This window comes from Sphaeramia orbicularis, chromosome 22 (assembly GCF_902148855.1).
Source record: "Sphaeramia orbicularis chromosome 22, fSphaOr1.1, whole genome shotgun sequence".
Classification (NCBI taxonomy): domain Eukaryota; kingdom Metazoa; phylum Chordata; class Actinopteri; order Kurtiformes; family Apogonidae; genus Sphaeramia; species Sphaeramia orbicularis.
The window spans coordinates 1,535,178-1,560,453 of NC_043978.1; the positions used below are offsets into that span (position 1 = coordinate 1,535,178).

General features: G+C 42.5%; 7 non-coding genes across 7 annotated transcripts; all 7 read left to right on the forward strand.

Annotated features, from left to right (window-relative positions):
- The first annotated feature begins 4,360 nt into the window (after positions 1-4,360).
- Positions 4,361-4,551, forward strand: LOC115414455 (U2 spliceosomal RNA). The gene has a single exon (XR_003934657.1). It is a non-coding gene; the product is annotated as a U2 spliceosomal RNA (small nuclear RNA).
- A 15,753-nt stretch (positions 4,552-20,304) lies between these two features.
- LOC115414454 (U1 spliceosomal RNA) lies at positions 20,305-20,468 on the forward strand. The gene has a single exon (XR_003934656.1). It is a non-coding gene; the product is annotated as a U1 spliceosomal RNA (small nuclear RNA).
- Positions 20,469-21,273: 805 nt separating this feature from the next.
- LOC115414445 (U2 spliceosomal RNA) lies at positions 21,274-21,464 on the forward strand. Its single transcript, XR_003934647.1, has one exon. It is a non-coding gene; the product is annotated as a U2 spliceosomal RNA (small nuclear RNA).
- Positions 21,465-22,121: 657 nt separating this feature from the next.
- On the forward strand, positions 22,122-22,285 carry LOC115414425 (U1 spliceosomal RNA). Its single transcript, XR_003934633.1, has one exon. It is a non-coding gene; the product is annotated as a U1 spliceosomal RNA (small nuclear RNA).
- Positions 22,286-23,089: 804 nt separating this feature from the next.
- LOC115414449 (U2 spliceosomal RNA) lies at positions 23,090-23,280 on the forward strand. The gene has a single exon (XR_003934651.1). It is a non-coding gene; the product is annotated as a U2 spliceosomal RNA (small nuclear RNA).
- Positions 23,281-23,940: 660 nt separating this feature from the next.
- Positions 23,941-24,104, forward strand: LOC115414426 (U1 spliceosomal RNA). Its single transcript, XR_003934634.1, has one exon. It is a non-coding gene; the product is annotated as a U1 spliceosomal RNA (small nuclear RNA).
- An 804-nt stretch (positions 24,105-24,908) lies between these two features.
- Positions 24,909-25,099, forward strand: LOC115414450 (U2 spliceosomal RNA). Its single transcript, XR_003934652.1, has one exon. It is a non-coding gene; the product is annotated as a U2 spliceosomal RNA (small nuclear RNA).
- The last annotated feature ends 177 nt before the right edge of the window (positions 25,100-25,276 follow it).

Sequence of the window (25,276 nt, forward strand, 5' to 3'; positions counted from 1 at the left end):
AAGCAGGACATATGGGGTGTGCTCCATGTCCAGTCAGACCGTCTTCTCTTCTCTGAGCCGCTCCAGTTGATTGACAGCTCATTTGAACCCACTCTATACTTTTAAAGGTGGCAGAAGCAGGAAGTGGGTGGTGTGTGGTTACCATAGAGACAGAAGACCATATCCTGTTTCCTGGTCCACATCACTGCCTGTCTCTGAATACTGAAATGAACATGGTTGAAAGACACTAGAAAAAAAGAAATTAAATTACAAAATAATTCATTCATGTCTGATGTTTCCAGTGTGTTCAGTAAACGTCCAATAAAGAGACAATAATGCATCACAGTGTCCAAATAAAGACACATTAAATACAGCACCAACACTAAACACCATTTGTGATTTTCACATCCTGGAACATGTGCTGAGGTAAATGTCCATTATGTCATCTGTCAGTTCACACTTTCATCATATCTTTTCCTTTCTCATCCATTTTACAGGGAGGTGTGACACACAGGTTTTCAGGGTGGGTTCACACCTGCTTTGTTTGGTTCATTTCAAACAGACCAGAGTTCGTTTGCTCCCTTGGTTCAGACCTTTTGGGCTGCTGTGAATAAAAACCACCAAACTCTATTCCGGACCAAACAAGTGAACCCAGACCCAGCTGAGGAGGTGGTCTGGGCGCAGTTCCACATGAACCCTGGTGTGGTTTGTTTGAGGTGTGAAAGCAGACCGGACCTGATCCGACACAGCAGTTTTTTTTTACTCTTGTGTAAATGGTGCATTATTAGTTCATATTCACACCGTAGAAAGGCAGAGGTCAAAGGTCAAAGCCAGTATCATTTTTTTTGTTTATGTTCCCAGTAACTGAGCTTCAGTGTGGGTATGGGTTGGATTCAGTGCTTATGCAAAACAGTAACATGTGGACATTTCATTTTCAGAACTGCAGTTACATTTGTCTGTTGTGCTTGAAAAGAAAAATAATAAACGACTTCATCAGCCCCAGCAAACTGTACCTGCGTTAAGGAATTCTGTCCCTGGCTAAACTGAACAGTGATATAGGATAGATACACACAGGTCAGCAGTACGGAGCACTAATGCTTTTGGAGAACAGTGTGTGATATACTAGCAATACTAGCAGAAGTCACACTACAGACCTGTTACGTCTACGTGAATAAGAACAACAGTCACAACATGATGTGTTCACATGAGTGCTGTCCTCCGTAGACATCTGTCTGTGTCTTCATCGTTGACAAATGAATTCTACAATATTGTAAACCTGACGTTGCATCAAACACTCTTGCTGCTCAAACATTTGTGCAAACGTCTGCATCTATAAAAACCATATCGCTATGACGAAAACAAAAACAGCAAAATGTCCATGATTCTGTCCTTTCACTTTGGACTGAGTGCTTTAATCAACACTGCTCATTTCTGTCCGATGGCCGAATGACCTCAACACACATGGTTTGGTTTACAGATTTTGGTCCACTTACAAAAATGTACAATGTGAAAGTGAACTGCACCACAAAAAAAAAAGAAAAAAACACATTTGGACTATCAGACCTTCCTGGTGTGAAAACACCCTCAGAATCTACTCAGAATATTCAGTAGAAATTCAGTCTGCGCTGAAGTCTGTGGTATGAAGTATACGACAAAATATATTCTATTGGTTTGTCAAAAATGTTCTGAAACAGAAACACAATAATGTCTCCTTGGTGGTTCTTCTGGGTTCAGCTGGACTGGTTTAGCTCTGGAGAAAAGGTTTCATCTGTCGTCCAACAGACTTCTGCAGTTCTAATAACTGGTGGAGGAACTGGACTGATAAACCTGCAGGGGGTGTGGTCTAATAAACCTGCAGGGGGAGTGGTCTAATAAACCTGCAGGGGGTGTGGTCTAATAAACCTGCAGGGGGAGTGGTCTAATAAACCTGTAGGGGGATTTTGACTAACGAGGAAATAAAGGATCAAATCAAAAAAACCAAAGACACCATCACAGTTACAAAAACAACCAGAGACAGCGGTAAAGGACTACAGACCACCTGAATGAGTTAGTAGAGCACAAACACACCTGACTGTTCCACTGAAACCATCACAATTATATCCCAAAGAGTTAATGAACATCTGTGAAAACGGAGTTGTGAAATTATAAGTGAAACTGACTGTAGATGTGAGTGAAACTGTGGAAATGTAACTGCAACAAATTGAATAAATCTGATAAATACATGAACTCACTGACTTCAGTGAATTTACCTTTGGGATAAATAAAGTTATCTTATCTTGTCTTATGATTCATGACTTTCTGATGTTGTCAATTAACCCATAAAGACCCAAACATCCATCACCAACCAAAACCATCTACTGATCTAAACTGTTTAATTCCTGTTGATCCACTCGTCCTGTCAATCCATGTCAATAATTGGTGTCAAATACAGTTCTTCATCTTTTCATGGTCATCAGATATGACCATATTTGGACATTCAGAGGCTCCGTAATTACACCGTCATCTTCTACAACATTGATTCTCCAGTCAAACCCATGGAGTTGGATCAATGCCAGTGGATGGACACACTGTGTTTATGTTCAGTTAATGACAGATTGGACTGAAAAACACTGTTTATTCAGTTTGATCTGTTTCTGACAGAAGAACCATCAACTGTAATCTGAGCTTTAATGAACATCTACATGATCAGTGAATTAAATATAGGAAAGTATCTGATTTATACCGATAAAATACAAACTACAGAAGATAATATTATAATAAATGGAGATAAATCACTTCAGAAAGGTCAGATATGCAGAACATTCATTTGTGAACTGACACTAGTGTAGTGCTGGGCCTTTATGGGTCCATGAACACTGTTCAGTGTTTGGTTTCATATTCTTCATCTGATCATTTCAGATGGTCCATGCTGACTGTCTCATCAGTGTTGTGTCTCAGTGGTCTGGTTCTGGTTCTGGTTCGGTCCATGACTCCTGAGTCTATCAGACCTCTGGAATCTGTCAGCGCCGATCACAAGGTGAACCACAACCTCTGTTCAGAACCAGAACCAGAACCAGAACCACTGTTTACATCAGATCTGTGTCCACAATAGAACTGGAGTTATGAGGTTTTATGTTGACAGGTGAACTGTCTGGTGTTTTTCTGGGGGACAGGGGGTCTATCTGGGGGCCAGAGGGTCTACCAGGGGAACAGGGGGTCTACCTGGGACACAGGGGGTCTACCTGGGGACAGGGGGTCTACCTGGGACACAGGGGGTCTACCTACCATCCTTTTCTCCTGACACCATACACAGACCCCCAGGAACCACAGCAGGCCTACAGTCATGCCCATGCCAGGACAAGGACCAGGATCCAAATGACCTATGACCTCCTGAAGACACGCTTTCACTGTCTGCACCACTTAAGGGTCAGCCCTTTGAGGTCATGTGACATGACTGTGGCCTGGACTGTCCTCCACAATGTGGTCTGAGGAAGGAGAGATCATTTTAAATAGATTTTTGCCTGTTTTGATGTTTGTGTTACATACTGTGTGTATACTGTGTGTATACTGTGTGTATACTGTGTGTATATTGTGTTGCAGGAAGGTGGTGGTACAGACAGCTCTTTTTTTTCCCTTTTATTTTTTGGTATGGACAGCGCTTCTTTTTTTCTTTTTTTTTTTTGGAGGGGGGTCCGACATCCCTTTACTCTGTTAGACCCGGTTTCCTGAACCAGATGTGGAAACAGTTGTGCCGCTAACATGATGTGCTGTAAAAGCTCCAGTTTGACAAATGTCTGGAACTAAACTGGAAACCAGTGCATTATGTGGAGTAGATCTGTAATCAGTGTGGTGTTGTTTTATTTGGCTCAGGTTGAAGGATGAGTTGAGTCTCAATCAGAGGGTGGGAGTATCCAAGTAAAAAGACTGTTTGAATGTTTTGAACCGAGCAGACGGAGCTCACAGTTCCACCGAGAAAACCATGAAACTGAAGCTGTGCATCTGCTTCTGTAGCACATGTTGTTATTGGAATGAAGTTTATAGTTTATATTTGTATATATATATATGTACTGTATATATGTATACATACTGTATATAACTAAGTATACGTACATGTTCAGTGACTGAAAGGAAACACTGTCCCTGTTTTGAGTGGGACGGCACTTGTTGCTGATTGGACAGTAGTAAGTCACATGACCAGAAATGTCAGGAAGTGTCTTTGGCTACAAGTGGTTTTATTAATTATCTGTAAGAAACGCACACTTTTCTCATACTTTTGTGTCAGTTTTTGACTTTATTGTGAGTGATCCATCAGTATGTGTCTGTTGGTTTGTTCCACTCTGTTGACCTGTGACTGAGAATTACACTGAGGACAATGAGGCTCTCTGATCCACCTACTTTTTGTATCGCTTCTCTGCCTTTTGCCTAAGATCAAGTATAGTGTCGGTTTTTATCAGGTTAATAACTGATATGTTCACTATCTGGGGATCATATGTTAAACTGATTTTTGGAACAGGGAGACGGAATAGGGGCTTACTCCATCCACTTGATGCATTTACCTGGTATTGCAGTACTTCCAGTATCAGTGTACTCCCCTGAGTATGTGTTTGACAAGAGTATATACATATTACTACAATGGTAGGGTCAGGATAAGGAAATATGAACATCTGTGAGGAAAACCCAAGTTTATCATAGAACCTCCCTACAGTAGAACCTTCCTCCCAGTAGAACCTCCCTACAGTAGAACCTTCCTCCCAGTAGAACCTTCCTACAGTAGAACCTTCCTTCTTACAGTAGAACCTTCGTCCCAGTAGAACCTTCCTTCCTACAGTAGAACCTCCCTCCCAGTAGAACCTTCCTTCAGTAGAACCTTCCTTCCTACAGTAGAACCTTTGTCCCAGTAGAACCTTCCGTCAGTAGAACCTTCCTTCCTACAGAAGAACCTTCCATCAGAAGAACCTTCCTTCCTACAGTAGAACCTCCCTCCCAGTAGAACCTTCCTTCAGTAGAACCTTCCTTCCTACAGTAGAACCTTTGTCCCAGTAGAACCTTCCGTCAGTAGAACCTTCCTTCCTACAGAAGAACCTTCCATCAGAAGAACCTTCCTTCCTACAGTAGAACCTCCCTCCCAGTAGAACCTTCCTTCAGTAGAACCTTCCTTCCTACAGTAGAACCTTTGTCCCAGTAGAACCTTCCGTCAGTAGAGCCTTCCTTCCTACAGTAGAACCTTCATCCCAGTAGAACCTTCCATCAGAAGAACCTTCCTTCCTACAGTAGAACCTTCGTCCCAGTAGAACCTTTCTACAGTAGAATCTTCCTTCCTACAGTAGAACCTTGTTATGGTTGTTGTGTTCATGGTTCTACATGTTCTCCAGATGTGTCTGTGATCATTTTCCGTGTTTCCGTCCTGTTCACCACATCATCCACTGAACCTGAACTAAGGTTCTGACAGTTTCATTCATGTCCACATATAGAATATTATGGGATGTTCAGTCACTGCTCTGAGACCAGGAGGGATGAAATGCTTGTTTTCTTTTTTTTTTTATTTATTTTTTTGTTATTGAAAATATTTGGGTATACAAGACATATAAATTTTGAACAAACATCAAACGTCAAAAAGAAAAAGCATTTGAACAAAAAACATATTTAACAAAAAATAAATAAATATATCAGAGTTCAGTCTATTTTAGAGAACTGTTTATACATTTCCAGGGTGCTAGTGCTTTTTTTGTTAAAGATACATTCTAATGATTTAATATATTTTCAAATTCCATCAGAAAGATTTTAAAATGTGGGTGTGTTCTGGTATATTTATTTTGTGTATATGAAATTTACCAAATAAAATGATCAAATTTACAACAAATTCTAAATCACGAATGTCATGTTCAAAATATGTAATCACATTTTGAGATGTTATAGTTATTTTTTCATTAGTTTTAGACATGATACATTTTTCAATTTTAGACCAGAAGTTAGAAGAGTGTTCACATAGAAAGAATAAGTGTGGAGTAGTTTCACGACAAGAATGACAAAAGTTACACATTTCTTCCACGTCAGAAAATTGAGACAAAATAGCGTTGAAGGGAAATAGGGGATGTAAAATCTGGAGATGTATAATTCTAATTTTGTTTGTAATAATAATAATAATTAGAAATACTGATCGAATAATGATCGGAAATACTTGGTTTATTATTTGGTTGGTCCACAGACAAGCTCATCAACCAATCAGAGAACAGACCCTGGAGGAAACACACACACTCCTGTGGTTGAAGGAACTGTAGAAATGTTCCCACACATTCTAAAGGACACATCTTGGACTTAATCTGTTGCTCTGGTGTCACCCGTCTTGACTGTGCAGCTGACGAACTTCCCATCTCTGATCACTTTCTCCTCTCATTCAATGTAAAACTCACACTCTCCGTTACTAAGCTTCCCCGTATCATCACATTCCATAAAATCAAGGACATTAACATGGACTCTCTCTCATCCAGTATCGACTCCCTCATGAACACTGTCCATCTATCCAACCCTGAAGATCTGGTTTCACATTACAACACTACTCTCCACAGCATCCTTGACTCCCTCGCTCCATTAAAATCCAGATCTGTCTCCTTTTCTGTCTCTGCTCCCTGGTTTACATCTGAACTTTGGCACATGAAAGCTGAAGGTCGACAACTCGAGCGGCTCTTCAGAAAAACTGGACTGGCTGTTCATAAGGAAATGTGTGCTAACCATATTAAGCATTACAAGGACTGCACCGCCAAATCTAACTATTACACCAACATAATCTGTTTAAATGAAGGTAACACCAAGTCACTGTTCTCACTGCTCAATAATATCACTAAACCCCTGGACTCTTTACCATCTCACCTGCACTCAACCACATTCTGTAATTCACTCATCTCCTTTTTTATCAGCAAAATCCAGAAGATCCATCTCAACCTTGGTTCAAACTCCTCCACCGTCACACCTGAACCTCATCCACCCACACATTCACTAGCCTCCTTTGACTTCCCCTCCCTCGATGAAATATCAGAACTTATTCATAAGTCCAAGCCATCCACCTTTCAGCTGGACCCCCTCCCCACAGTCCTGGTGAAAGCATGCCTTCCTTCTCCGGTCCCCTTTATCACTGCAATCATTCGCTCTTCTCTCACCACTGGAACTGTTCCTGCATCCTTCAAAACCGCTGCAATAACCCCAGTTCTGAAAAAACCTGGTGCAGATCCAACTGACTTCAATAACTTCCGCCCTATTTCCAATCTACCCTTCATTTCCAAAATTCTTGAGAAAACAGTAGCTATTCAACTTCATTCCCATTTATCTCACAATAATCTGTATGAACAGTTCCAGTCTGGTTTCCACCCCCTTCACAGAAACAGCACTATAAAAATCACCAAACACCTCCTCATGGCAGCAGATTCTGGTCTACTCACCATCTTCATCCTCCTTGACCTGAATGCGGCCTTCGATACCATCTGTCACAACACCTTTCTCAGTAGATTATCTTCCATCGGCATCACCCACACTTCATTAGACTGGTTTAAATCAGACCACTCTGGTCACACTCAGTTTATTCAGATCAAATCCTTCACATCCCACCATTTCCCCGTCACTTCAGGTGTGCCCCAGGGATCTGTACTGGGGCCCCTCTTCTTTATCATCTACCTCCTTCCCCTTGGCAATATTTTCCGGAAATACAATATCAACTTTCACTGTTACGCGGATGACACCCAGCTCTACCTCACCTCATTTTATCTGTTTTGTTCTATGAGCCCTTTGCTATTTTTTATCACTATCATTACATCTGTTCTGTAGGACCAGGAGTGTGTGTGTGTGGGGGGGGGGGGTGGTGGCATGCTTTGTGCCTCTGAAATGGAACACTCAAATGTTCAATTTAACTTAAAACTGCGCCAAAAAATGATAAATAAATGTTGAAATGAAACATGGCACATTTAGACCACGGTCACCACTGACTCACACACAGTGGAACATCGGTCCTCCTGGTCTCCACTGCTTTCAACAGGACAGCTGAGACTGCTGACTCGTCGACTCATGTCTCGTCTTCTTTTGTACACCAGAAGAACCACCACGATGACCCCCATGACCCCGATGACCCCAATGACCACAGTGACCCCGATGACCACAGTGACCGGCAGACCAGTGGTGAGTCCGAGGTTACCACTGTCCTCATGTCCTCCCTCGTCTCCTGTCTCCTTCCTGTTTCCAGAGGAACCTGCAGAACATCCAGGTGTTTGATCAGTCAGAGGTCAGAGGTCACAGTATCAGCTGATGTTTGATCAGACTCAGAGGAAACACTGAACTCACCTGGATCTGAGACCTTCAGGATGATGGTGCTGATGGGTCCAGAGTCAGACCTGGATCTCTTTCTTCGTTTCCTAATCATCGCCTGGATCAGACGACACTCAAACGTTCCAGAGTCGTTCGTCGTCACGTTCTTCAGAACCACTGACAGGTCTCCACCCGTCAGCTGACTGTGGACCAGATCCACCCGGTCCTCATAGGATGGGTGCTGGTCATGTGGATCAGGTCTACCATCTCTGTAGAGGAAGACGTACTGATCCAGGTCTGGTCTGGTCCACTTTACAGCAACATCTTCAAAGTCTACATCATCTGAAGTGTTACATGGCAGTGTGATGTCATCTCCAACATCAGCTGAGATGGACCAAACACCTGAAAGAGGAAAACAGAGGTTAGAGGTCAGGGATAGGGTTGGGGTCAGGGTTAGGGTCAAGGTTAGGGTCAGGGTTAGGATCGGGGACAGGGTCAGGGTCAGGGTCAGGGACAGGGACAGGGACAGGTTCAGGACCAGGCTCAGGGAAAGGGTCAGGGACAGGGTTAGGGTCACAGAACCAGGCAGGACTGATGTTCATTTAAAGGCCTCATTACATCTGAAGGATTCATGACCATCACTCTGTGGAGTTAAAGTCCAGACCTCAAAGGAATCTGATCAGTTCAATGAAGGAACGTGATCAATTCAATTCAAAATGAGGGAATATTTACAAAAAACAACCAACTTTACCAGGATTAAATAGAATTCAATATGATTAAATATAGTTAAACAGAGTTAAATAGGATTATCCATCCATCCATTTTCTTCCGCTTCTTCCGGGACAGGGTCGCAGGGGTAACAGTCTAAGCAGGGACGCCCAGACTTCCCTCTCCCAAGACACCTCCTCCAGCTCTTCCTTGAGATATGTGAAGCCTATGAGATCTGATTTTGCTGTGATGAATGCATGAATATGAACCCAAAATCATCTGGAGGAAACATGTTTTTGTGTTTTTGTTTATCTTTATTTAGGCATTGATTCTTTACTTTGAGATCCTGTATGCCAGGACCACGATGAGCTGCTGTAAATGTTTTTGTTTTGTTTGTTTTTTTTACACCCACTCTCTGGATGTGCATAGTTTGTGTATTTGTTTGTTTTTTCAATGTATGAAAAAAAAAATCAGATTTCTTTCAATAAAAAGAGAATTAAAAAAAAAAAGTCTAAAAACATGATCCTCACAGCTGCATCAGAGGTGTCCAGTTGTACATGGGCCCTCTGTAACATGTGGATGAGAGCATCATCCACACCGATGTTAGGCTGGTATGCAAACTGTAGAGGATCCATGTGCATCCTCACACTGGGTCTAAAACGGGAGAGGACCAGCCTTTCAAGTGTCTTCATTATGTGTGAGGTGAGGGCTACAGGCCTGTAGTCATTAAAGTCAGCTGGATGCCTCTTTTTGAGGACAGGGACAAGACAAGATGTCTTCCACAGGGCGGGGATCTTCTGTAGCTGCAGACTGAGGTTGAAAAGATGAGTGAGGATTCCACAGAGCTGACTGGAACAGATCCTCAGTCTGGGGCTGATACCATCAGGTCCAGCTGCTTTTCCCCATTTCAGTCTGTCCAGTTGTCTCTTAACCTGAAATGTCTGGAAAGTTATGGATGTGGTGGAGAATGAGCTTGTGGGGGGTGTGTGGGGGGGTTTGCACCCTAGGCAGCGGACAGGATGGGGTGGCACCATCAACTCTGTTAAAAAATAGATTCAGGCTGTCAGCCAGGTCCTGGTCTCCGTCCATCAGTGGCCCACCCTTCTGCTCCATGCCAGTGATCTTCCTCATGCCAGTCCAGACCTGTCTCACACCGTCCTGCTGCAGCTGATGTTCAGTCTGTCCCTGTAGGCTTGTGTCCCTTCCACAATCTTCACCTTGAGTTCTTTTTGTAGAGCCTTTGCTTTAGTCCATCAGTGTCCTCCCCATGTGACTCACAGAATACGTCCCAGTCTCTGAGTTCCAAGCAGCTCTGCAGAGATTCTTCTGCTTTCTGGGACCAGCACTTAACAGTCTTGGTGGATTCTTTTAACATGGGGGTGTAGCTGGAGGAGAGTTGAACCAGGTTGTGGTCTGAGTCATCAAGAGGAGGCAGCACAGTGGATTTGTATGCACCCTTCAAATTAGCAAACAATAGATCCAGAGTTTTATCTCCTCTTAAATGACAGCCCACAAAAAATGCTTGAGGGTGGGGAGTGTGCTGGAAAGAGAGACGTGTTTGAAATCTCCAGACAGGAGAATGAATGCGTCTGGGTATTTGGCTTGGAATCTCGCGATAACTGCGTGTATGACGTCACATGCAGTTTCAGCATGCGCCGACGGCAGAATGTAAACAACAATGGCGATGACCACTGTAAACTCCCTCGGCAGGTAATAGGGTCTCATACTCACTGCTAGGAGTTGAATGTCTCTGTTGCAGATCCGCTCCATGATGGTGGTGTGTCCCGGGTTACACCATCTGTTGTTAATAAGCAGGGCCACCACCCTCCTCTTTTCTTGCCGCTTGCGTTAGTATCCCGGACTGCTCGGATTATCAGGAAGCCGCTAATGCTAGTGTTAAATGACCTTGTGGTTATAGCAGAATCATGTGGTTGTCATTAATATGGGGGTCCTGAATGGTGGTCTTTGTTCAGCTCATATCTATGTTTAGTACATGAGCAGGTTTGGCCTGGCTGAGTGTAGGCCCAGGTTGGTTCTACAGGCCCCGTTGTTACATCTGAGCATCTGAACGAGTCCCGTTGGGGTTAGTTTAATATTTACTTGTGTCAGTTTGATGTATTATCATGAAAGAAGGTCCAGTAGATGTAAACTACAGATGGAATCAGAGGAAACACCTTCAACTTCAACAGGTTTAGGTTCTTCACCCACCACATGGGTGTGTGCCTCGACTGCAAAGCTAACAGAAGCTAAATTTAAGCTAACAGATGAAGCTAACAGAAGCTAACTTTAAGCTAACAGATGAAGCTAACAGAAGCTAACTTTATCCACATTTGACCATCTGACCTACAGCCCAAATACGACCACACACGTTCTGTTGACAGGTTCATCAGCACAGTCGATCAAATACCATGAGAACGCTGATAAGAATGTTCTGTTGCATGAAAATGTTCAGCTTCAAATGGAGTCGATGTCCACATAACTTCAGACACGAGTTAGCATGAACAGAAACCCAAACAAGCTGACTCACCATCTGATGCATCATGTAAAGCACCTATCATCGGACCAGGAAGCATCAAAAATGGCACAAGATGAATCACATTCATCTTGAATGACGCTCTGGGCAAAAAACCCCTTGAGCGATTTTTCAGTTTAAAAGAATGTTTAAAAAACACATAATGAAGAAGTACATGGAGGAGAGACAGTGACACTGATGCTCTAAACAGCGTGGGTGCCATTAGGGGGAGTGGGTATGGGGTCAGAGTGTGTCCGGGCCTGTTTATGTTCCTGTCTTGTGAGGATGTGTTATTGTAATGTTCTGTATTGTTCTATAATGTCTTGTGTTGTTCTGTTTTGTTCCGTATTGTTCTGTAATGTTCTGTATTATTCTGTTTTGTTGGGTAATACTTTGTATTGTTCTGTTTTGTTCTATAATGTTCTGTATTGTTTCGTATTGGTATAGTGAAATGTTGTGATGGGTTGTGTGGTGTGAGGGTTTGGAATGTTAAAAGCAGTGCTTCTTCCATCCCCCTTTCAAACCATGTGTTGTCAAGTGTTCAAATGTGGTAGCAGGTTTGAAATAAAAATGTGAAATTAAATGAAAATCTAAATATATCAGTCAACTTCTACACACACACACACACACACACACACATACACACACACACACACCCACATTTGCATAAACCGACCTGAAGGATCCTCCTGCTGGGGAGAAGTAGGAGCAAACCAGTCTGTATCCTCCGTATGACATTAGTGGAGACACTGTGAGGACACAGATGGTGTCTGTCCCTGAAGTGTCCAGCTCATTCCAGAGGCCCGTGGATCCGAGGAGGTCGATGGCAGCACCTCATCCTGAGGCACTGACAACATTCCAGAAGCTGAGGGGGTGGATGGCAACTCATCCTGACCAGTGACATGGGATGATCCCAAATATTTTAGAAGTGCCCCTGAGATATCATCAAAAGGCATTAAATAGAACTGTGAATCTGATCTAAAACATCCATGAACTGTACACTTAAATAAACATACCATTGTATCCTATTACTGTCTGTCCTTACACACTATTAATCTAACTCTCAGGGAGGAACAGGACACACTCTCAGTGATGACCTGTTCAGATATACACTACCTTTATCACAAAATAGAGTTTTAGAAATTAACAAATGTTCGTCTTTGAAACGACTGCATTGTAAATTCCGTTAGCTAATTTCAGGACATGACATTAACCCAAATGATCGATAGAAATAATAACTGAACTTGTAGCACCAACAGTCTTATTGCAGGACACATTATGGTGAAATTCTATATTATGTTTGTTAGTTCAGTTCAGCCTAAATATTGTTGTAGTAGAGTATCACAAGCATCATAGATAAAGCGAACAAAGAGTTCGAACCTGCCTGATGAACCTTAGCCCTGTTTTCAGAACTTGCACAGTAATATGGACAGAACATGTGCATACCTTTATCTTTTGCCCGTTTCTCCTCTTCTTTTTCTAAATTGAACACCTGACAGACCCACAGGTCAACTGTCCCTCCCTCCCTCCCTCCCCCTCCCTCTTTCCTTCTTCTCTCGCCGCTTCTGTGCACGCGCCACACGGCACCACCACAGCATGCAGGGGCGCCTGCGCAATAGAGGGGGCGTTACTGTGCCAGTTCCCTGGCACACCGTGATAGATGGACTCAGTTTTTTTTAAGAGCTTGTGGCACGGCGCCTGTCGTGGACCAAAGCCAAAAGTCAAAGCACAAAACACAGGTTTAAAGATCTGGAAAAAGGGATTTATTTCCTGGAAAAAAATCTTTACAAAAAAGACAACTGAAAAAGGGGTTAAAGGGCCCTTAAAGGGCCCTTAAAAGAGGTCAACAAAATATAACTCTACTGAAGAAAAATGCCCGCAAAACTAGACATCAACGCAACTAACAGACCCACCAGACTGAGACACTGGGGCAATATATGTACCAAAAGAGCAAACCACAGTTAACACACAGGGGAAAGTAAATAGACATAAACTCAAACTAACACAAAGAAACCCTATACCTCCCTCTGATGTACATGCTCTTGGTCTGGTCCATGGGGGGGACTTCAGCAGAAAACCCTGCTCCACCCTCAGCCCCATCTTTTGTCTGCAGCAGGAAATGCCATCCAGCAGCAGGTAACTCAAAGAAAAGAAAAATTAATTAATAGCAAAATGACAAACAATGTAAACTACATGTGCATGTTCCATCTAGTGCCAGTGTATTATCAAATGCAAATAAATCCATTTTAAACAAAAAACAATGAGTGTTGTATGTATACTTAAGTGACTGCGGCTCAACATAACTCAACATGTGGTGGTGTTTGAGAGTGCGGCTGCTGCGACCTTTTGTGTGGCTGTGGGCACGGCCATCAGAGCTCCCCTCATGAAATGCCACCCTGGGCAATTGCCCACTTTGCCCATATGAGAAACCGCCCCTGCTTGTGAGTTGAGTTTTTCAATAAAATCAGATCTGACTTTACTGATCCACCCGTGGGTAAACTGCAGAGTTTACAGCAGCAGAAAGACAAAACACGACGAGCCTGATTTACTAAGATCAACACTCGCTCACTAACACTATAAAACTTTGCACAATAGAATCATCAGTTGTTTTGCTTGTGGAACTTATCCATTACATCTACCATTCAGATGTAGCAGTGATGCAGTCAGACAGGCAGGCCATCAAACCAAAGCCAAATGAAATGGTACCCATTATTCCATGCATATGTACATTTTAACACACCCACAGAGACAGTCAGAGAACGACAGTGTCAAACCAAAGAGAAAATAGCAGACGTACACATATACATGCCAACAGATCTGTGGAGACAAAGACAAACGAAAATCAAATATATATGTTAAATCATTTCCTCTGAGGTGGAGCTTGTACTTTTATTGAATGTTACTAGGTGATCCATTGCTGCCATCTAGTGGACATTAATGGACATTACCCACATTCACTCACTGGTGTATTATTTTACTGTCATAAAATAAATGTTATAATTTCACAGTGCCTTCTGTTGTTTTACATGATTACGTTGATTATTTTCTTTCTTTTCTGAATGACTTCAGTTAATTAATGTTTTTGTGTCGTTTGATTAGAGCTGTTAAAGTCTGGATCTAATCAGATGTTCTACTCATATTTATTATGATTAATTCAACTCAATTCTCAATGTGATTTAATGGGAAAAAGGACGTTTTTATGTGTTTTCTGTACAAAGAAGTGATTTTTTATTTTTTATTTTTTTCAGTTGAGACGTGTGCTTCTTATGATAATTGACTGAAGAGAGTTTGGCACTATCTGTCCACAGTGAGCGTAGTCTGTTATGACCTACAGATCGACTAAATCTACTGACTGTAAGGTCCGATGATAAGGTCACTAAGTCCACAGCTGCAGAGGTTTAAGGCATTTGGTCACATTTACAGACGATGTCAGGTTGAATTTACAACAATGCATCATAGAATCTCTGCACTGTAAGACCGGATAAGTTGAGTTTACTTAAAAAATCTGAGGTAACTCATCTTAAAAAATTTAAGTGATGAGTAATGAAGGGGGTATTGGTACTTGGGGGTATTAAACTTAAATGCTTGATTTGAATAGAATTGCTATTTTAAATACAACACACTAAATGCCAAGTTAATTTAACTAAAAATGTGTTCCAATATCAATTGCTTTGTATATTCATTAACTTAACATCATCAGTTCATTGGACTCAATTCCAAGTAGATTTAAATTAAGTGTATTGCTACATTAATTACTTTGTAAAATTATTCAACTTTATATATTATAGGGCTATTGCTAACAGGCCTCTGGTTTGATTTACATTTTTGAGTCCGAAAACACTGCATCTGTTTGGGATTTGGACCATGTTTGTGTTCTGCAAATACATGCTCTAAATAACATAACAAATAAAAGTCATTATTATTATTATTACTATTATTATTATTATTATTATTATTATTATTATTATTATTATTATTATTATTATTATTACAAACCTGGGGCCTGTTTCACAAAACTAGGATAAGGGATTAAGCCGGGATATGTTGGCTATCCTGGCTCAACTTATCCATGATCCGGTTTCACAAAAGCAGGATATGTTCTGATATAAGTTACCACGAAGATTTATTCTGTGGAGCTAACCTGGTCCAGACCAGGCTAAGTTCCAGGATTTATTTTATCTCATCCCTCATCTCAGTCAACAGTCTCCACAAATAGAAACCAGTAGTTCTTCCACTGCCCATTAAACAATGGAATCACAGTAACTGGACCCACTGTCAGTATTTAAACATTTGTGATTATTAATTTAAATAATTTTACATAAATGATGATTTTAGATGATTTTGCAATCATTAGATCAGTTCAGTTCAATTGTGTTTATTCAGACATTTCAAACATTAGACATTTATGCAGATATTTTTTTTTAAAAACTAAAGAGTCTGTAAAGGAATAGGCTGAAGCCTAAGATCATTCTGCCCCCCCCCCCCATTCATATCACCAAATAAAATTAAATAAAATAGATACCAATGCCTTTAGCTTAGTAACAATAGAAACAACAAAAAACTTAAACAATTCATTAGTTTGAGTGGAAAAATGAACATTCACATTCTTCATATATTTTCATGACATTTAAACATAGTTTTAAACATAAATAGTGTTGGACAGTCTGTGAACTCAGGACTGAACTTGTTCCAAACATTTCCTCCAACACACAGACTAAATATGTTCATATTTGTTCATATTTGTTCTAACAGAAGGTTTATTGAACACATGACATCCTCTGAAATTAGAAATAATTTCCCATATTTTAATCAAGTTCTGAATATGAACGGGCAACAGATTTTTTAAATTTTCAACATGAATTGTTTTGTTTTAAAGTGGACTAAGTTACTGAACTTTAAAACTTTTAATTGATCATAAATTGGTGTGTGTGTGTTTCCTATAGGACACTGTATTGATCAGTGGTATTGGCCTTTTCTGAATGCTGATTGGATTTGTGTTAGTTCTGTCAGTATTCACCCACACCTCCATGAACTACAACATCTTCACTTCTTTTGTATAGTTACTCCAAGGAATTTGATTACATTGACCCTTTCATTCTCTGTATTATTTATACTTAGGAAACTGACAGTTTCCCATAGGCTATGTATGTCATATAAATATAAATGCACAAAGAGTAACATGATGTTCCTTTATTGAATAAGGATCAATCAAAGCATGTAAAACGATCAGCTCCTTTAAAACTGAAGTCACACAGAGACTGTACAAGAGAGAAAGAACAGAACCAAAGCATGTGAGAGAACAGAAGAAGAAATACACATTCAAAGGTAGAATACAGCCCACATGTCTGTACACTGAAAGAAATACACGTCTGTACACTGAAAGAAATACACATGTCTGTACACTGTAAGAAATACACATGTCTGTACACTGAAAGAAATACACATGTCTGTACACTGTAAGAAATACACATGTCTGTACACTGAAAGAAATACACATGTCTGTACACTGAAAGAAATACACGTCTGTACACTGAAAGAAATACACATGTCTGTACACTGTAAGAAATACACATGTCTGTACACTGAAAGAAATACACATGTCTGTACACTGTAAGAAATACACATGTCTGTACACTGAAAGAAATACACATGTCTGTACACTGAAAGAAATACAAGACAAATCCATACATAACAAATGAACAGACAAATGAATGGATGCAGTAGCCTCCCTGCAACACAGTACACACGGTAAACACACAGTACACACAGTAAACACACAGTATAAATACAGTATACATACAGTATACACACAGTATAAATACAGTATACATACAGTATATACACAGTATAAATACAGTATACATACAGTATACACACAGTATAAATACAGTATACATACAGTATATACACAGTATATACACAGTATAAATACAGTATACATACAGTATATACACAGTATGTAACACAAACATCAAAACAGGCCAAATCAATTTAAATTGAATAACAAAAAAAAAACAAAAAACACAAATTCCTCTGCCCCTGCAGGACACATTTAACTTAAATCATGCACGTGAACTAAAATAATTGAACACATATTGGTCCCTGACCAGCTGACCAGCTGACCACTGTGGTCATCAGGGAAGATGGCAGGATTGTCCCAGTCCATGTGTGATGCACTTTTTTGAGGGGGGGGCACCCTCCCTCCCTCTCCTTCCTCAGACCACATTGTGGAGGACAGTCCAGGCCACAGTGATGTCACATGACCTCAAAGGGCTGACCCTTAAGTGGTGCAGACAGTGAAAGTGTTCCTTCAGGAGGTCAAAGGTCGTTTGGATCCTGGTCCTTGTCCTGGCATGGACATGACTGTAGGCCTGATGTGGTTCCTGGGGGTCTGAGTATGGGGTCAGGAGAAAAGGATGGTAGGTTGACCCCCTGGCCCCAGGTAGACCCCCTGTCCCCAGAAACACACCAGACAGTTCAGCTGTCAACACAAAACCTCAGCAGCACAACCTCAGAAATACAGAGACATTCTGGACACAGATCTGATGTAAAACGTGGTTGTTAATAGAGGCTGTGGTTCACCTTGTGATCGGAGCTGACAGATTCCAGAGGTCCGATAGACTCAGGAGTCATGGACTGAACCAGAACCAGAACCAGACCACTGAGACACAACACTGATGAGACAGTCAGCATGGACCATCTGAAATGATCAGATGAAGAATCTGAACCCAAACACTGAACAGTGTTCATGAACCCATAAAGGTCCAGTACTACTTTAATGTCAGTTCACTAATGAATGTTCTCTATATCTGACCTTTCTGAAGTGATCTATCTCCATTTGTTATAATATTATCTTCTGTAGTTTGTATTTTATCAGTATAAATCAGATATTTTCCAATATTTAATTCACTGATCATGTAGATGTTCATTAAAGCTCAGATTACAGTTGATGGTTCTTCTATCAGAAACAGATCAAACTGAATAAACTGTGTTTTTTTCAGTTCAATCTGTCATTAACTGAACATAAACCCAGTGTGTCCATCCACTGGCACTGATCCAACTCCATGGGTTTTACTGGTGAATCAATGTTGGAGAAGATGATGAGTATGAGTATGAGTATGTGAGTGATAGTAGTATATACATATTAATACAGCAGTAGGGTCAGGGAAGGAAGGAAACATGTACATCTGTGAGGAAAAAACAAGTTTATCTGATCCTGTTCTGGATGCATTTATGTTACATTTTTTCTCTGATGTTTAATAAATGCTTCTATTAAAAATATTGGACTTGTTTTCCAGACACATTGGTCTTAACATTATATCAGGATCAAGAATTGAAACCGTGTTACTTTAAATTTGTGTCAATAAGTCCAAAAGTTTACATTTTCCTACATTTTGAAATCAGTAATTTTCAGACGCATATTTTGTATATTTTTGTAACATTATATTTTGAATTTATTCTTATTTCTTTGTTTTAACATTTACAGTACTTAAAAAGTGCTAATATGAAACTAAGAAAATCAAAAGTAGAAAAATACAAGCATTTGCATGTTGTTCAAATTCACATTTGCTGTAAATACTATCATCTTCTGCTCAGTAATTGTCATCAGTGGCTAAATTATACGAATAAACATCCATATATTTTAATATTTAGTTGGAATTTTTCACAACAGATCAGTCATTCATCCACACCACTCAATCCTTCTTGTTAAAAACATCTGTTTCTTGACTTTGTTTCTACTTATTCTATAAATGTAACATTTCCACCCAGTTAAACATGTGGTCAGTATTAATGTGATTTTTTTTTTTTTTTTCAGCCGGTTTACTTATTAAAAGTGGATTATTTTGTCTCCAACTAGTGGCCGTCCAAAGGAGGTGCAGCTGTAGTTCAGACTCCAGACCAATAGGTGGCGCTACCAGTAAGGACATAAACAGGAAACAAAAGTGACAGCCAGGGAAGTCCTGACAGCGTGTACATTGTTGCAGGTAAATGTAGTTGTAATGCAGTCAGAGCTGCCTCAGCTGTGTGAGTGTTGACAGGAGGACTTGTTGTGCTCCATAATCCTACCCACACACGGGACCTGTTCTACTGTGGCTTTGGTCCAGTCTGACTGATGACCCTGACCCAACATGGTGGCTCTGTCAGTGACTGCTGTGTCTATGAGCTGTCACACTCATACTTACCTGAAAAGAGAAACTTCACAATCAGGTGGGTAGTTAAAGCCTTACACTGAAGTTGTGCTGACCTCAGTAACTTTCCCAAATGTTGACTGGGCTTATACTTCCTCATGACAATATGTAGAAATAAACAAAAATAAGTTATTCTCCACAACTATGTATGCCTAAAAATTGCTTAATAACAAAACATACAACAGACTAAATAAAGTATTAATTGTATCTATTGTATTAATTGTATCTGATTTCAGGTGCCTTACTTCCCCACTAGAGAGCATCGCAGCTCCATTCAGTATCGTGGAGTTGGTTCTTAGTACATTGTAATAATGTAGAGTTGACTAATCGAGTAAAAAGAAAAGATGTGATGGGACCCAAATACAGTTTCAAATGTGGTAGAGGACCACAGGTAAAATAGAACTCATTAAAAAATCTGCGTCACTTCATTGTCCTCTTTATTACATAGATCTTCCCTAACTCTAACCCTAACCCTACACAGGGACCATATATTGTTTTGATTAATAGACAGGGGAGTTGAACTAAAGGCTTATCCCACCCATATCTGGTGCTTTCAGACTGTGCTTTGGGTGCCGCGTGAATGATGGGCGCCATAGGTCAGCTGGGCCTGTCTGTAAAACACCCCCTTTTGTGGCGCGCTTGTGCCTCATACTTACCTGGCAGGGGAGACACCATGATCAAGAAGGTGGTTCACCCAGGGCGAGGCTCAACCATTGCACTGAGGTTGCGCTGACCCCTGCGAATTCCCCAAATGTGGGAATCTCGACTGCATTATTTCTGGCAGTTGGGGACTGCGTTCGCGCTCTCCCCTCAAAGTATGTTCAAAGAAAGAAAGGGGGGGGGCATAAAATAAAAAAGGTATGCGCCAAAGGAAGAAAAGGGGCTGCGGCCCTGCGAGAAAGCGCAGTGGCTCTTTCCTCGCTAGAGAATGGAAAGAGTCAAAAGCTCTGAAATGGGGAAATTCACATCATCGTTAACATGTGATGAAATAGCTTTCATTTCAGTTTTTACCTGCGGAATACCTTTTGTGTCCTGCTCCGCAGGTTTACTAACTGTGTGCCACTTATTTTTTTTTCTTAAAAGCATGGACTTACCGTCATGCCGAGCTAACCTGTAGGGATTGGCGTGTCACTTTGGTCGGCGCACCTTTAAGGATGAGTTCAGGCTCAGACGGAGGGAGGGCGCGGCAGAGAACAAAAAGTTGACTTTGTCTTTTTTTCCCATTCAAGAGAGCGGACGGAGCTCAGAGTTCCACTGAGAAGCCGCTTGCAACGTGGAGCTTTGCTAAGCTGTTAGCCAGCGTATGTTGTTTCTTTTGGGACCGTGTACATGTACTGGGTGACTGAAAGGAAAAAGCTTGGGCTGGGCTTAGACTGGCAGATGTCGCCAAGTTAGACAGTTGCAAGTCACATGACTAGAAATGCCATGATGTGTCTTTGGTGGTTTTATTAATTTTCTGGAAGAAACGGACACTCGTAGTGTACCTTTGTTTCCACGTTTGACTGTACTGCCAGTGTCCCATAAGAATGCGTCCGTCGGCTCAGGTTACACTCCGTTAACCCGTGACGGAGAATTGCAATGCGGAGAATGGGCCGCTCTTGTCGACCTCCATCTCGCATCGCTTCTCGGCCTTTTGGCTAAGATCAAGTGTAGTATCTGTTCTTATCAGTTTAATATCTGATACGTCCCCTACCCGGGGACCATATATTAAACTGCTTTTTGGCTCAGGGAGCTGGAGTAGGGGCTTGCTCCATCCGCTCCACGCATCGACCTGGTATTCCAGTGCTTCCCGGAACGGTGCGACACTTTGTCTCTGTGTGTCAAATGGTAAGAGCTTGCTGTTGACCTCGTTAGACATCCAACACAACCGCTGTTTGTGTGTGTCTCCTTGGAAAAGGCTTTGGTTAAACCACTGCCTTGCAATTCACTCACAAACGGTGGGAGAGAGTCTCTGAAATGTTGTGCCGCTCCGTTTCACTTTGCCCGGGCCGAGATTTACCTGGACCGCTGAGTGTGTTTTCTCGGCCCCGAATGGCACCCCACAGGGTGGTGGCTCAAACGGGATGGTCCTTTTTGATTAGGCTTAAACGTCAGTTTCCACTGGGATATCTAAATGCCCGCCCATGCTGGCTAGGTAAGATTTCGCCCGGTAGTTTCAAGACAAGTAAGGCTTTGGAAAACCATGTCTCTTTACCGGGGCCCTGGGCCAATCAGAGGGCGCAACCGTCGACAGTCAGTGCGGGAGGAGGAGGAGAAAAGCCTCGTGGGCGAATTCCTTGGTGCATGCTTATCCCCCAAATAGAGATTGCTCACACATTTCTCATGTGGCCGGTCACCCGCCGGGGATGAAAAATGTCACCGATGGGTCTTTCTGACTGTGCTTTGGGTGCCGCGTGAATGATGGGCGCCATAGGTCAGCTTGGCCTGTCTGTAAAACACCCCCTTTTGTGGCGCGCTTGTGCCTCATACTTACCTGGCAGGGAAGACACCATGATCAAGAAGGTGGTTCACCCAGGGCGAGGCTCAACCATTGCACTGAGGTTGCGCTGACCCCTGCGAATTCCCCAAATGTGGGAATCTCGACTGCATTATTTCTGGCAGTGGGGGACTGCGTTCGCGCTCTCCCCTCAAAGTATGTTCAAAGAAAGAAAGGTGGGGGCATAAAATAAAAAAGGTATGCGCCAAAGGAAGAAAAGGGGCTGCGGCCCTGTGAGAAAGCGCAGTGGCTCTGTCCTCGCTAGAGAATGGAAAGAGTCAAAAGCTCTGAAATGGGGAAATTCACATCATCGTTAACATGTGATGAAATAGCTTTCATTTCAGTTTTTACCTGCGGAATACCTTTTGTGTCCTGCTCCGCAGGTTTGCTAACTGTGTGCCTCTTCTTTTTTTTTCTTAAAAGCATGGACTTACCGTCATGCCGAGCTAACCTGTAGGGATTGGCGTGTCACTTTGGTCGGCGCACCTTTAAGGATGAGTTCAGGCTCAGACGGAGGGAGGGCGCGGCAGAGAACAAAAAGTTGACTTTGTCTTTTTTTCCCATTCAAGAGAGCGGACGGAGCTCAGAGTTCCACCGAGAAGCCGCTTGCAACGTGGAGCTTTGCTAAGCTGTTAGCCAGCGTATGTTGTTTCTTTTGGGACCGTGTACATGTACTGGGTGACTGAAAGGAAAAAGCTTGGGCTGGGCTTAAGATGGCAGATGTCGCCAAGTTAGACAGTTGCAAGTCACATGACTAGAAATGCCATGATGTGTCTTTGGTGGTTTTATTAATTTTCTGGAAGAAACGGACACTCGTAGTGTACCTTTGTTTCCACGTTTGACTGTACTGCCAGTGTCCCATAAGAATGCGTCCGTCGGCTCAGGTTACACTCCGTTAACCCGTGACGGAGAATTGCAATGCGGAGAATGGGCCGCTCTTGTCGACCTCCATCTCGCATCGCTTCTCGGCCTTTTGGCTAAGATCAAGTGTAGTATCTGTTCTTATCAGTTTAATATCTGATACGTCCCCTACCCGGGGACCATATATTAAATTTCTTTTTGGCTCAGGGAGCTGGAGTAGGGGCTTACTCCATCCGCTCCACGCATCGACCTGGTATTGCAGTGCTTCCCGGAACGGTGCGACACTTTGTCTCTGTGTGTCAAATGGTAAGAGCTTGCTGTTGACCTCGTTAGACATCCAACACAACCACTGTTTGTGTGTGTCTCCTTGGAAAAGGCTTTGGTTAAACCACTGCCTTGCAATTCACTCACAAACGGTGGGAGAGAGTCTCTGAAATGTTGTGCCGCTCCGTTTCACTTTGCCCGGGCCGAGATTTACCTGGACCGCTGAGTGTGTTTTCTCGGCCCCGAATGGCACCCCACAGGGTGGTGGCTCAAACGGGACGGTCCCTTTTGATTAGGCTTAAACGTCAGTTTCCACTGGGATATCTAAATGCCCGCCCATGCTGGCTAGGTAAGATTTCGCCCGGTAGTTTCAAGACAAGTAAGGCTTTGGAAAACCATGTCTCTTTACCGGGGCCCTGGGCCAATCAGAGGGCGCAACCGTCGACAGTCAGTGCGGGAGGAGGAGGAGGAGAAAAGCCTCGTGGGCGAATTCCTTGGTGCATGCTTATCCCCCAAATAGAGATTGCTCACACATTTCTCATGTGGCTGGTCACCCGCCGGGGATAAAAAATGTCACCGATGGTGCTTTCAGACTGTGCTTTGGGTGCCGCGTGAATGATGGGCGCCATAGGTCAGCTGGGCCTTTCTGTAAAACACCCCCTTTTGTGGTGCGCTTGTGCCTCATACTTACCTGGCAGGGGAGACACCATAATCAAGAAGGTGGTTCACCCAGGGCGAGGCTCAACCATTGCACTGAGGTTGCGCTGACCCCTGCGAATTCCCCAAATGTGGGAATCTCGACTGCATTATTTCTGGCAGTTTGGGACTGCGTTCGCGCTCTCCCCTCAAAGTATGTTCAAAGAAAGAAAGGTGGGGGCATAAAATATAAAAGTATGCGCCAAAGGAAGAAAAGGGGCTGCGGCCCTGCGAGAAAGCGCAGTGGCTCTTTCCTCGCTAGAGAATGGAAAGAGTCAAAAGCTCTGAAATGGGGCAATTCACATCATCGTTAACATGTGATGAAATAGCTTTCATTTCAGTTTTTACCTGCGGAATACCATTTGTGTCCTGCTCCGCAGGTTTGCTAACTGTGTGCAACTTCTTTTTTTTTCTTAAAAGCATGGACTTACCGTCATGCCGAGCTGACCTGTAGGGATTGGCGTGTCGCTTTGGTCGGCGCACCTTGAAGGATGAGTTCAGGCTCAGACGGAGGGAGGGCGCGGCAGAGAACAAACAGTTGACTTTGTCTTTTTTTTCACATTCAAGAGAGCGGACGGAGCTCAGACTTCCACCGAGAAGCCGCTTGCAACGTGGAGCTTTGCTAAGCTGTTAGCCAGCGTATGTTGTTTCTTTTGGGACCGTGTACATGTACTGGGTGACTGAAAGGAAAAAGCTTGGGCTGGGCTTAAGATGGCAGATGTCGCCAAGTTAGACAGTTGCAAGTCACATGACTAGAAATGCCATGATGTGTCTTTGGTGGTTTTATTAATTTTCTGGAAGAAACGGACACTCGTAGTGTACCTTTGTTTCCACGTTTGACTGTACTGCCAGTGTCCCATAAGAATGCGTCCGTCGGCTCAGGTTACACTCCGTTAACCCGTGACGGAGAATTGCAATGCGGAGAATGGGCCGCTCTTGTCGACCTCCATCTCGCATCGCTTCTCGGCCTTTTGGCTAAGATCAAGTGTAGTATCTGTTCTTATCAGTTTAATATCTGATACGTCCCCTACCCGGGGACCATATATTAAATTTCTTTTTGGCTCAGGGAGCTGGAGTAGGGGCTTACTCCATCCGCTCCACGCATCGACCTGGTATTGCAGTGCTTCCCGGAACGGTGCGACACTTTGTCTCTGTGTGTCAAATGGTAAGAGCTTGCTGTTGACCTCGTTAGACATCCAACACAACCACTGTTTGTGTGTGTCTCCTTGGAAAAGGCTTTGGTTAAACCACTGCCTTGCAATTCACTCACAAACGGTGGGAGAGAGTCTCTGAAATGTTGTGCCGCTCCGTTTCACTTTGCCC